A 12,385-nucleotide genomic window follows, 5' to 3' on the forward strand; every position below is an offset into this window, starting at 1 on the left:
TGGGATGGTGAATTGATTAGCGTGGGACAGGAGCAATCAGCTAATGCAGACTCCTCTGCAGACGACAGGGCAGCAAAGGCCATTATCTCAGCCCGGCACTTTCCCCAGCCGCGGCCTCATCCGTGCGGACGGCTATGACAGGCAGAGAGAGCCACACCCTCCCCCTTGCTCCCCCCCCCCCCCCCGGCCCCCGCCCTCCAGGACTCCTTGGCGGGGTGCGGAAGCGGTGGAGAGAGTTACGCCCATCGTCAGTCCACAGCTGTAGGCCCAGCTGGACTGGTCTCAGGCACCCACGCCAGTGGCAGCAAGGTGGCAGACGCACCCTCCAGAATGAGTCGCATCAGGCCCCCCTGACGGTCACGGGACTGGAGCGGAGAGAGAGCAACACGCGCCTGGCTCCTGTTAACAGAATCAGTCCAGGGTGCTTAAAGGGGTGTTCTTCTCCACATGCACGCCATTTTGCTTTTTGTCTCTGTTCCGCGATGCCCGGCTGGCTGCAGGCACCTGTATCTAACTTCTAACGTCCGCCGAATCTTACTTCACCTCCGTGAAGTCTCTGGGTCTCCGGCGGCAACGGGGAAGTTGGTAAGACCGAAAGGTTTCTTCTTGACAGCAGAGACCGAAAACACAAAGGTGTAAAGTTGCATGACAGCCCTAAAATTTCTGTGCTACGACCCCCCCCCCACGCCCCGAAACCTCTAACCAGGGCTGTCTATGTCGAAGAGAGGAACAGAGAGAGAGAGAGAGAGACCCAATTGTAGGTGTGACCGGGGGAAAAACGCACCAACATGACCTTTCAACTTTTGTTCTGACCCCCAGACACACAGGATAGGGTCAGGGCTTTGTTCTCCAGTGAAACCTCCCCATTGCGGTCCGAAGGCCTGCTCTTTCACTGCGGTATTAAATAGTGCCACTCCTTAGTCTAGCGGGGGTTCACTTGAGGATTGTCGCCAGAAGGGTGGGCGTCCACAAGGCACAAATAAAACACACAGCACTGGATGGACGTTCGAGGTATTCAGGCTTGCAATTGTACCACTGACATGTCGAAGCTAAAGGCTTCACATTCGCACACAATTCACTGGACGACACTAACATCTGCAGTGACTTCACCATAGAAGTACTGATATACTGTATATAAGGAGTGTTATTTCTCTATTTCCCTCTGAAGATCAGGAGCTTTAAGTTGCTCAGAACAATTCTGGAGGAAATGACAAACTGCCAGAAAATATGCCGTAGGTGTTCAGCTACTTGCTTTCTACAGCTGACCCCACTTTTCTTCCATATGCTGTACTGAAGGGTTTGTGGTTATCGCTGAAAACAGTGAATCTGCATAGTGCCATACTGCCACCTGCTGGAAGAAAGCGGTAGACTCCTAACAAAACTTCCACACGATGGCGCCAGATATAATAATTCCAAAATCTCTGCAAATATGCTAATCAAGCAGGTTCCTGAATGAATGTCAGTAACAACTCACGTGATTACCGTTTCCTTCACAGCACCTCATTTTATTGGTTTTAAGGAATAGCTCATTTCTGTGAATTATTTTATATTATTTCAGTTTCAGTGTATGTTTTAGATTTGGCCAGACTGTCTTTTTGTGTGAGAGGTTATTTTAGATACTGACAAAGATTTCCTATAACCTGCTGGTTTTACAGCTGGCAGGTATCGGGGAATGCTGGTGAGTTTGTGGCCTAAAGCAAGAAAATACACTACTACTCCAAAGCAACTTGTTCAGCAACAGTATGTCTCCTTGAGCAGATTAATTTAAGAGCATGCTCACATCAATAAACTACTGGAGAGGCTAAATAGATGAACTTCCGTACTCTCTTTACAGATGCCATTCCAAAATCTTTACGGGAAAGGAAAACTGGCAAGTAGCAGTACCTTGACGAAGTAAAAACACATTTAGACTTTATCTGTAGTTTAAAAAAAAAATTTAATTATTTTTGGACAGAGTAGGGGTAGGAGGAAGAAAATAGTTTTGGGGGGGGGAAGAAAGGGAAAAAGAAAGGGCGGAAAGAAAGCGTGTCCCCATGTGAGCCTGCTATGATGTTCTCAGCTTGGTTCCTGTAGTCTCAGCCTGGTCGTCCAGATGTTGCCATCCTGGTTGTGATGTCATGCGTTGGGTCTGTGATGTCATGTGCTTGTTCCGTGTGGAGTTCCTGTGACAGGAAATGAGGACAGAATTAGAGGGGTCATGATAAAAACTAGAGCTCAGTGTTTCAAACTGCCACTGCATGTACCACACACTGTGATATACTGATCTACACTATGTGGTAGAGTAACAGCTTGCATCAGTGATTTAGAAACTACATTAAACGTGTGCAAAACTCTTTATCAGATGACTGAAAATAGACATTTAAGTAATTTCATGCAAGCTTCTCTGGCTGACATAGTTTCAGTGACCAGGTGTCCACACTCCTTTTAATTAAGCCTATTTGTACAGGCCAGGGTTGGTTGACTGAGCGCACATGCTCATTTACAACAATGCCCTGTTTACCACCCCCCCCCCCCCCATTAAATCACTGAATAATAATATATATGTAGTACAACAATTTATAATAGACATTGAAAGAGTCAAAGAAGAATTCATTTTTACACTTGGTTAGGAAGAAAACCAGCACACACAGGTAGCCACAGGACCCAGCTGGAAAAACATTACACTACAGATCATTTATACTGCAACTCTGAGTGGTCTTGTAATCACCCTAAATACGGATAAAAATAAATACCCAAATAATCACCTGTGTTTTGGGATTCTTTGGTAAGTTATCCACTTCCTCCTTGTTGTATCTCAGAGAAGTGATGTCACAGCCACATGTTCAGTCCTCACAGGCGAACACATGGCTCCACGGAAACGGATCTCCTCACTCATGGAAGGGTGGAAATAGTTTCCACGGAAACGGATCCCTTCACTCTGGAATGGTGAAAATGGTAAATGGTAAATGGACTGCATTTATATAGCGTTTTTATCCAAAGCGCTTTACAATTGATGCCTCTCATTCGCCAGAGCAGTTAGGGGTTAGGTGTCTTGTTCAAGGACACTTCGACACGCCCAGGGCGGGGTTTGAACCGGCAACCCTCTGACTGCCAGACAATCGGTCTTACCTCCTGAGCTATGTCGTCCTGGTCTCCACGGAAATGGATCTCGTCACTCTGGAATGGCGGAAATGGTCTCCTTGGGAATGGATCTCATCACTCTGGAATGGCGGAAATGGTCTCCTTGGGAATGGATCTCATCACTCTGGAATGGCGGAAATGGTCTCCTTGGAAATGGATCTCATCACTCTGGAATGGCGGAAATGGTCTCCTTGGAAATGGATCTCATCACTCTGGAATGGCGGAAATGGTCTCCATGGAAACGGATCTCATCACTTCGGAATGGTGGAAATGGTCTCCATGGAAATGGATCTCATCACTCTGGAATGGCGGAAATGGTCTCCACGGAAACGGATCCCGTCGCTCTGGAATGCACATACAGTGGGTTTAAATGTGTCTCCGCCACACTGGGGTGACCAGCAGTGGTGCTGAGAGCGGCAGCCGGAGTGAACTCACCCAGGCCTGGCTGATGGTACCCTCGCTCACACAGGCTGACGTGGGGGCAGGCGTTTCTTTCCGGGGAAAGTCCTCCAGCAGAGGTAAAAATGACTGAGGTGGCGTTACTCTAGTGCAGGGGTGCACAAAAGGGGCCGATCTGTTTTTGGGGTTTTGTGCCAACTTCTGCTGTTATATATTCAATTAGTTCCTATCTATGTCGTTTTATCGTTTTTATGTTTTCAGTGTTGCTGCAGCTTTTTATGGATCTTTTTATCTTTACTATGTGAACGACTTTGTATTGCAATCTTGCATGAAAGGCGCTATATAAACAAATTGTGTTTTGTGATCTGATTTAATGAGCACCGACTACAGCCAAAGACTGAGAGTGCATATTGAAGATGTCACTGTGCTCAATGTACAGGAGTGAACCGGCGTAGTTCATTGAGCTGTCAGAAAAAAAACTAAAATTAAGGCAAATGGCTGGAACAAAAACCAGCTCACAGGCTGGCCCGGGTTGTGCACGCCTGGTTTAGTGGACTGCACATGCGCAATCTTAGCCAGCCAGCTCCAGCTGTGGGGATCTGGGCGCTGAAGCACAGGCAGAGCACCTTAACCAAAGATATTTATACAAAGATTATTTAGTCTCTCTGCCCTCTGCTGAAGGGACCGAAACTGCATGGAAGATGAATTTTTATAATAATAATAATAATAATTAATCTTCCATGTATCATAATAATAATAATAATAACAATCATAATAATAATCATAATAATAATAATCATAATAGTTCTTTTTTTTTTTTTCGATGCCTATGCTGATATCTATGCTGAAATCAGAGTCTTGAGCAGATGGCCTAATATTTTCATGACATATGCCCACAAATGTTCTGCTTTTCCTTTTTTTTTTTTTTTTTTTTCCCCCATATCTATCAGGATGTATATGATGTTAATGCATATCCCAGTCGGTTGAAGGCCAATGCCTCCACGATAAATCCCCACAATGCTCCCGTTTTCATTGAAAACTGGGGCACCACTATCACCAGGAATACCAACTTGGTCAATTAAAAATTCTGATCTCTGAACCCCATTTTTCATTTCTATGGGGGTTTCTATTACAGTCGCATGGGTTGAATTAACTTGTTTAAATTTCCGGTAGGTTTTGAAATGAACTTCCTTGTCGTAATTCGGATCCCCTGTAATTCGTGTCAACAATCCCCTTTCCCAAGGGACAAAAGCATCCGCTGGCAGTTCAAAGAATGCATAATCGATTTTTTCGGAATAGTAAATGGGACGTGAATTAAGTTTGTAAATTAAGGCATCATCTTTCGATGGAAAGAAAGCAAAAATTAAGTCAGAGTCAATACCAGTTGAGTGACAGGTTGTCAAAACAAGCCTCTCATGTGCATAAAAACACTGTGATAGAATCTTGCCTTTTGAAACTCCATTGTATTTGAGTTTAACGATAAACCCAATAAGATCAAAATCTTTTTTAATAATATTAAAACAGTTTTCTAGACTTTTAATATTTTTTTCAAGATTTGACAATAAAAACAATGATGTATGAGGATTATCTTTGGTAAGATTGATCAAGGAAATAATGTAGTTGTTTAAATCCTGGTTTTGAGCCTAAAAAAAAAAAAAGAAATCACGGTGAGATTTGTTTCTATATGATGCATTAAATGTACAAACATGATTAATTTGTATATGAATAAATAAAAATGGTAAAGATGGCATTCATCCACATCATTTATGGACAGACCTTGCATATGTATTTCTGTTGTCTATGAAAAATGTCACTTAGAACCCTGTAATTCTCACATTCTGTTATTATGTTGTGTTATGAAATTTTCTTTTTAGACTACAATATAGTCCAAAAAATGCCTATTACCAGGGTAGAAACACTCAATTTAATTCAATTTAACTTCATTTCAGACACATAGGTCCATAGCATTAAGCTAGTCAGAATATCTCCCCTACACCCCTTTTTTGTTGAACTCAATGGGGCTGTTGCTCTGTCAGTTAGCATTTGAATAGCTTAGCTGCGGTTTAGAACGGGTTTAGTGCTAAATTTAAGCGATTGCTCTGTCAAAACAAATACGGTTCAGCTGAACCACCGCTGGATCGCATTCAAACCAGAAATACCATAAAATGACCTTAAGGTCTGCCCAAAAGGAGTGATAGAAAGGAACATCTCATAACCATTGTCTGTTTCTAACGTCCCACAGAAAATGCCACAGAAAATAAGGAAACTGAAATTTGTTCTTGGTTTGTTCGTTTTTTTTTTCTTTTTATTTCCTGTATAGGAATTTCATTGTTTGCTAAGGGAAGTCAGAAGATTGAATTGTAGCATGGACCAATAGGCCTACACATACTATCTTGTAATTTAATGTTGCTAATTTGCACTTTTGATTCTCACAAATATTTAGTCGATTGCTGATAGCCTATACTTTAATACAAATAACTGTATTTAGGCCAATAAATAATACAATACAATAAATAGGCCAAATATAACTTAAAGGACAATTCTGGCATATTTTTATATTATTATTAAAATCAGCATATCCTATGAAAAGTCACAAAACCTAGCCTACAATGAATTTACCCTACCAATATAAAACATACAGATATATATATAGAAATCTCTCTTTAAACCTTGGTTAAACCATGTGTGCAGCAGGTTTAACTTAAACCTCAGTTAACTGCCAGTAGAGGTCACTCTAGTGATTTCAGCAAGACACAGCAACGGGGATTAGGCGAAAATGCAGGCGTGTTTTAAACCGCAGGTTCTGAAGACACAGCAGTCGAGTTTACCAGACCACGTGACCTGTTGCGGACAACAGCGGTTTAAACTGGTTCTAAACTCTAAATCGCTGCGAATCACTGACAGAGCAACACCCTCAGTAAGGCCTTCAGATGTTTTTCTCGTGTTATGAATAATTGTTTAAATCTTAATACTGTGAAATGCAAATGGCCACATTTCATCATTTTCAGTATTATTAAAATCACATAAATAGCTTACCAGATTGTTGAACACCTTTTCCTCAGTCTAGAAAAAAATGTCAAAGTAAGGCATTTTTATGGAGAATGATTTCAAAACAGACGGAGACAAATTCTCCAATAGCCTACAACAACTTTGATTTTGTATTGAACATTTTAGTTTAACATTATTGCAAGGTCAGATACAATATTTTAAAATACTAGTATAAATACAATTTCAAATGTATTCACTGTCTAGGCAAGAATGTTCTGGCTGAGTGCAACAAACATTTGTTGCTTGAAATAAAAAGCTTCAGACTTACCATTTTTACCTCTGATGGATTATTTCCGAAAGTGTGATGAGTGTGTGGACGCTTTTATCTACTCACTGAAACAATACAGAGGGGTGGAGACAGAATAATTTGTTTACGCTGGCCAATGAATTAGAAACCTACATAACCTAGTAACCACACCTATTCCACTCCTTTAAACCTGGAAAGCCCACTATATCAAAATACAAGCAAAAGATTTTAATTCTTACAACTTTTCTGGATGCTTTAACAGAAAATGGTTTTACTTAAAAATTTTTATGATCGTAAAACATATTTTTAAATGTATCATGTCAAACAATAATAAAAGCATTTGGCTGTCACTCAAACTTCGCCCACGCACACACACCACTCCCCCTCTCCCTTCCAGGGTAAAAATTGGTGTACACGGAGGTAAGTATGTCTCAGGAGCTACAGATCAGGCATTTCTGGTCCCACTAGATGCACCTTTACAGTAACCACTGGGGTAGCAAAGAAATCGAAAATGAAATGATACGTTCACTGAGGCACAGAAAATAGATGTGATAGGAATGGCGTGAGACAATGGAAAAAAAAAACTAAAATATGAAATACATGTGGCGTGGCTTGTTTGTGGAGTTCAATGGCATGCAGTGAAGTTTTGAATGAAATGTCCCCAAACTATTAGAGTCTAAAAGATTTCATGTTTGTGTGTGTTTGAAAACTTTTAAAATGAGCTCATCCTTCCTTTGCTGTGCTCTTATCTCCTTGTGAGGGAATAACTTGCTGCCATGACAGGGAATGTTCTAATTGTTTAACGGAGGAAGAAAATAAAAACACGATCCCTCCTCGTTCGCTCACTTCAGAGAAGGACGCGACGATGCTTCTTTTGCCGAAGACATTTGCGTTATACGTGACTACAAGTCCGACAATGCTAAAGTGAGCCATGGAAAGCATTCCATAAAACTTGGTGTACAAGTAAAGTACAACCTCATCCCGAAGGTGCCCTGTTGGATCGACATTTGGGGACTGTGTCGGCCATTGGAGTTAACTTTGAGATGACGTTTGCTGTGTGATATGGCACATCGTCCTGGTGGATGTATCCATTTTACAAAGGGTAGACTGTGGCCATAATGGGATGCACATGGTCAGCAACAATGCTTTGGTATGCTGTGGCGTTCAGGTGATTCTCAGTTAGTAATAAGGGGCCTAATGTGTGCAAGAAACCATCCCAGACACCGTTACACTGCCACCACTGCCCTGCACTGTTCACACAAGGCAGGCTGGATCCATAGCCTGTGGCAGCAGAAATCAAGACTTCTCAGATCAGGTGGCCGTTTTTCCAGTTTTCACAGATTTTAAGTGAAAAGTGTGGCCTATTTAAAAAAAAAAAAAAAAAACTAATTCATAAAATGTTTGCTCAGTTAAGCCCTTTTAATTTATTTCATTCATTTTCTATAACGTGACTGCTATGAAGAATGCTTCGACAAAAGACACTGGTTCATCTGCCATTGTATAATTCAGACTATTATTCATGTACATTATTCAAAATATCTGGCAGTATTATCATCAAATGTGTGCCAGCTACACATTCAATGTATTTTTTTTCAGTGTCTTGAAATTATTGAACAGAACAGCAATTTCTTTTGTTGTCGTTGCCATTTTCTCCCCAATTTAGTCGTTATACCAATTACCCGTGTGAATCACAGTCCTGGTCGATGCGCTATGCTCTATCGGTCTGGGGAGGGTGTAGACTACCACATGCCAGCCTCCGATACATGTGGAGTTGCCAGCTGCTTCTTTTCACCTGACAGCGAGGAGTTTCACTGGAAGAGCGTAACGCACGTGGAGGTTCATGCTATCTCCCCCAGATCCCCTCCCTGCTTAACTGGCTCCCCGACCAACCAGTAGGAGTCGCTAATGCAACAATCAGGACTCATACCCTCACCGGCTTCCCACCCGCGAACACCGCCAATTGTGTTTGTTCTCATTCTTACAACATTGGCTCTGTTCTGGATGCTTTAACAGAAAATGGTTTTACTTTTAAATTCTTATGATCGCAAAACATATTTTTAAATGTATCACGTCAAACAATAATAAAAGCATTTGGCTGACACTCAAACTTCACCCACGCACACACACCACTCCCCCTCTCCCTTCCAGGGTAAAAATTGGTGTACACAGAGGTAAGTATGTCTCAGGAGCTACAGATCAGGCATTTCTGGTCCCACAAGATACACCTTTACAGTAACCACTGGGGTAGCAAAGAAATCGAAAATGAAATGATACGTTCACTGAGGCACAGAAAATAGATGTGATAGGAATGGCGTGAGACAATGGAAAAAAAAAACTAAAATATGAAATACATGTGGCGTGGCTTGTTTGTGGAGTTCAATGGCATGCAGTGAAGTTTTGAATGAAATGTCCCCAAACTATTAGAGTCTAAAAGATTTCATGTTTGTGTGTGCTTGAAAACTTTTAAAATGAGCTCATCCTTCCTTTGCTGTGCTCTTATCTCCTTGTGAGGGAATAACTTGCTGCCATGACAGGGAATATTCTAATTGGTTAACGGATGAAGAAAATAAAAACACGATCCCTCCTCGTTCGCTCACTTCAGAGAAGGACGCGACGATGCTTCCTTTGCCGAAGACATTTGCGTTATACGTGACTACAAGTCCGACAATGCTAAAGTAAGCCATGGAAAGCATTCCATAAAACTTGGTGTACAAGTAAAGTACAACCTCATCCCGAAGGTGCTCTGTTGGATCGACATCTGGGGACTGTGTCGGCCATTGGAGTAAACTTTGAGATGACGTTTGCTGTGTGATATGGCACATCGTCCTGGTGGATGTATCCATTTTAAAAAGGGTAGACTGTGGCCATAATGGGATGCACATGGTCAGCAACAATGCTTTGGTATGCTGAGGCGTTCAGGTGATTCTCAGTTAGTAATAAGGGGCCTAATGTGTGCAAGAAACCATCCCAGACACCGTTACACTGCCACCACTGTCCTGCACTGTTCACACAAGGCAGGCTGGATCCATAACCTGTGGCAGCAGAAATCAAGACTTCTCAGATCAGGTGGCCATTTTTCCAGTTTTCACAGATTTTAAGTGAAAAGTGTGGCCTATTTAAAAAAAAAAAAAAAAAACTAATTCATAAAATGTTTGCTCAGTTAAGCCCTTTTAATTTATTTCATTCATTTTCTATAACGTGACTGCTATGAAGAATGCTTCGACAAAAGACACTGGTTCATCTGCCATTGTATAATTCAGACTATTATTCATGTACATTATTCAAAATATCTGGCAGTATTATCATCAAATGTGTGCCAGCTACACATTCAATGTATTTTTTTTCAGTGTCTTGAAATTATTGAACAGAACAGCAATTTCTTTTGTTGTCGTTGCCATTTTCTCCCCAATTTAGTCGTTATACCAATTACCCGTGTGAATCACAGTCCTGGTCGATGCGCTATGCTCTATCGGTCTGGGGAGGGTGTAGACTACCACATGCCAGCCTCCGATACATGTGGAGTTGCCAGCTGCTTCTTTTCACCTGACAGCGAGGAGTTTCACTGGAAGAGCGTAACGCACGTGGAGGTTCATGCTATCTCCCCCAGATCCCCTCCCTGCTTAACTGGCTCCCCGACCAACCAGTAGGAGTCGCTAATGCAACAATCAGGACTCATACCCTCACCGGCTTCCCACCCGCGAACACCGCCAATTGTGTTTGTTCTCATTCTTACAACATTGGCTCTGTTCTGGATGCTTTAACAGAAAATGGTTTTACTTTTAAATTCTTATGATTGCAAAACATATTTTTAAATGTATCACGTCAAACAATAATAAAAGCATTTGGCTGACACTCAAACTTCGCCCACGCACACATACCACTCCCCCTCTCCCTTCCAGGGTCAAAATTGGTGTACACGGAGGTAAGTATGTCTCAGGAGCTACAGATCAGGCATTTCTGGTCCCACTAGATGCACATTTACAGTAACCACTGGGGTAGCAAAGAAATCGAAAATGAAATGATATGTTCACCGAGGCACAGAAAATAGGTGTGATAGGAATGGCATGAGACAAAAAAAAAAAACTAAAATATGAAATACATGTGGCGTGGCTTGTTTGTGGAGTTCAATGGCATGCAGTGAAGTTTTGAAGGAAATGTCCCCAAACTATTAGAGTCTAAAAGTTTTCATGTTTGTCTGTGTTTGAAAACTTTTAAAATGAGCTCATCCTTCCTTTGCTGTGCTCTTATCTCCTTGTGAGGGAATAACTTGCTGCCATGACAGGGAATGTTCTAATTGTTTAACGTAGGAAGAAAATAAAAACACGATTCCTCCTCGTTCGCTCACTTCAGAGAAGGACATGACGATGCTTCCTTTGCCGAAGACATTTGCGTTATACGTGACTACAAGTCCGACAATGCTAAAGTGAGCCATGGAAAGCATTCCATAAAACTTGGTGTACAAGTAAAGTACAACCTCATCCCGAAGGTGCTCTGTTGGACCGACATCTGGGGACTGTGTCGGCCATTGGAGTTAACTTTGAGATGACGTTTGCTGTGTGATATGGCACATTGTCCTGGTGGATGTATCCATTTTAAAAAGGGTAGACTGTGGCCATAAAGGGATGCACATGGTCAGCAGCAATGCTTTGGTATGCTGTGGCGTTCAGGTGATTCTCAGTTAGTAATAAGGGGCCTAATGTGTGCAAGAAACCATCCCAGACACCGTTACACTGCCACCACTGCCCTGCACTGTTCACACAAGGCAGGCTGGATCCATAGCCTGTGGCAGCAGAAATCAAGACTTCTCAGATCAGGTGGCCATTTTTCCAGTTTTCACACTTTTTAAGTGAAAAGTGTGGCCTATTTAAAAAAAAATCATTCATAAAATGTTTGCTCTGTTAAGCCCTTTTAATTTATTTCATTCATTTTCTATAACGTGACTGCTATGAAGAACGCTTCGACAAAAGACACTGGCTCATCTGCCAATGTACAATTCAGACTGTTATTCATGTACGTTATTCAAATTATCTGGCAGTATTACCATCAAATGTATGAATGTCCTTGCCAGCTACACATTCAATGTATTTTTTTCAGTGTCTTGAAATTTTTGAACAGAACAGTGATTTTTTTTTGTTGTTGTTGCCATTTTCTCCCCAATTTAGTCGTTATACCAATTCCCCGTGTGGATCACAGTCCTGGTCGATGCGCTATCCTCTGTCGGTCTGGGGAGGGTGTAGACTACCACATGCCAGCCTCCGATACATGTGGAGTTGCCAGCCGCTTCTTTTCACCTGACAGCGAGGAGTTTCACTGGGCGAGCGTAACGCATGCTGAGGTTCACGTTATCTCCCCCAGATCCCACTGTCCCCAGAACAGTGATTTTTTGAAGTAACAGAACAGATCGCTTTTCTGAAGAACGCTCGACTCTTGTGTGTCTAGTGCGGCGGGAACTTCTCAAATTTCATTACGACAGAAAAATCTCTCACTTTTGATTTCTGCACCTGCACTGTGCTTCCTATAAAGGGCGGTCATACCAGTCATGCAGACACGCCTCTTTGATTTTTTTATTTT

General features: G+C 41.9%; 2 long non-coding RNA genes across 2 annotated transcripts; both read right to left on the reverse strand.

The window, feature by feature from the left end:
- Nucleotides 1-1,911: 1,911 nt before the first annotated feature.
- Nucleotides 1,912-4,263, reverse strand: LOC118217631. The gene is made up of 4 exons (XR_004763246.1): nt 3,556-4,263; nt 3,109-3,464; nt 2,745-2,917; nt 1,912-2,162 (listed from the first exon to the last, which is right to left on the reverse strand). It is a non-coding gene; the product is annotated as an uncharacterized LOC118217631 (long non-coding RNA).
- Nucleotides 4,264-4,396: 133 nt separating this feature from the next.
- Nucleotides 4,397-7,749, reverse strand: LOC118217634. Its single transcript, XR_004763249.1, has 3 exons — nt 6,836-7,749; nt 6,556-6,582; nt 4,397-5,162 (listed from the first exon to the last, which is right to left on the reverse strand). It is a non-coding gene; the product is annotated as an uncharacterized LOC118217634 (long non-coding RNA).
- Between the last annotated feature and the right edge of the window lie 4,636 nt (nt 7,750-12,385).

The sequence above is a fragment of the Anguilla anguilla genome, chromosome 18, assembly GCF_013347855.1.
Source record: "Anguilla anguilla isolate fAngAng1 chromosome 18, fAngAng1.pri, whole genome shotgun sequence".
Classification (NCBI taxonomy): Eukaryota; Metazoa; Chordata; class Actinopteri; order Anguilliformes; family Anguillidae; genus Anguilla; species Anguilla anguilla.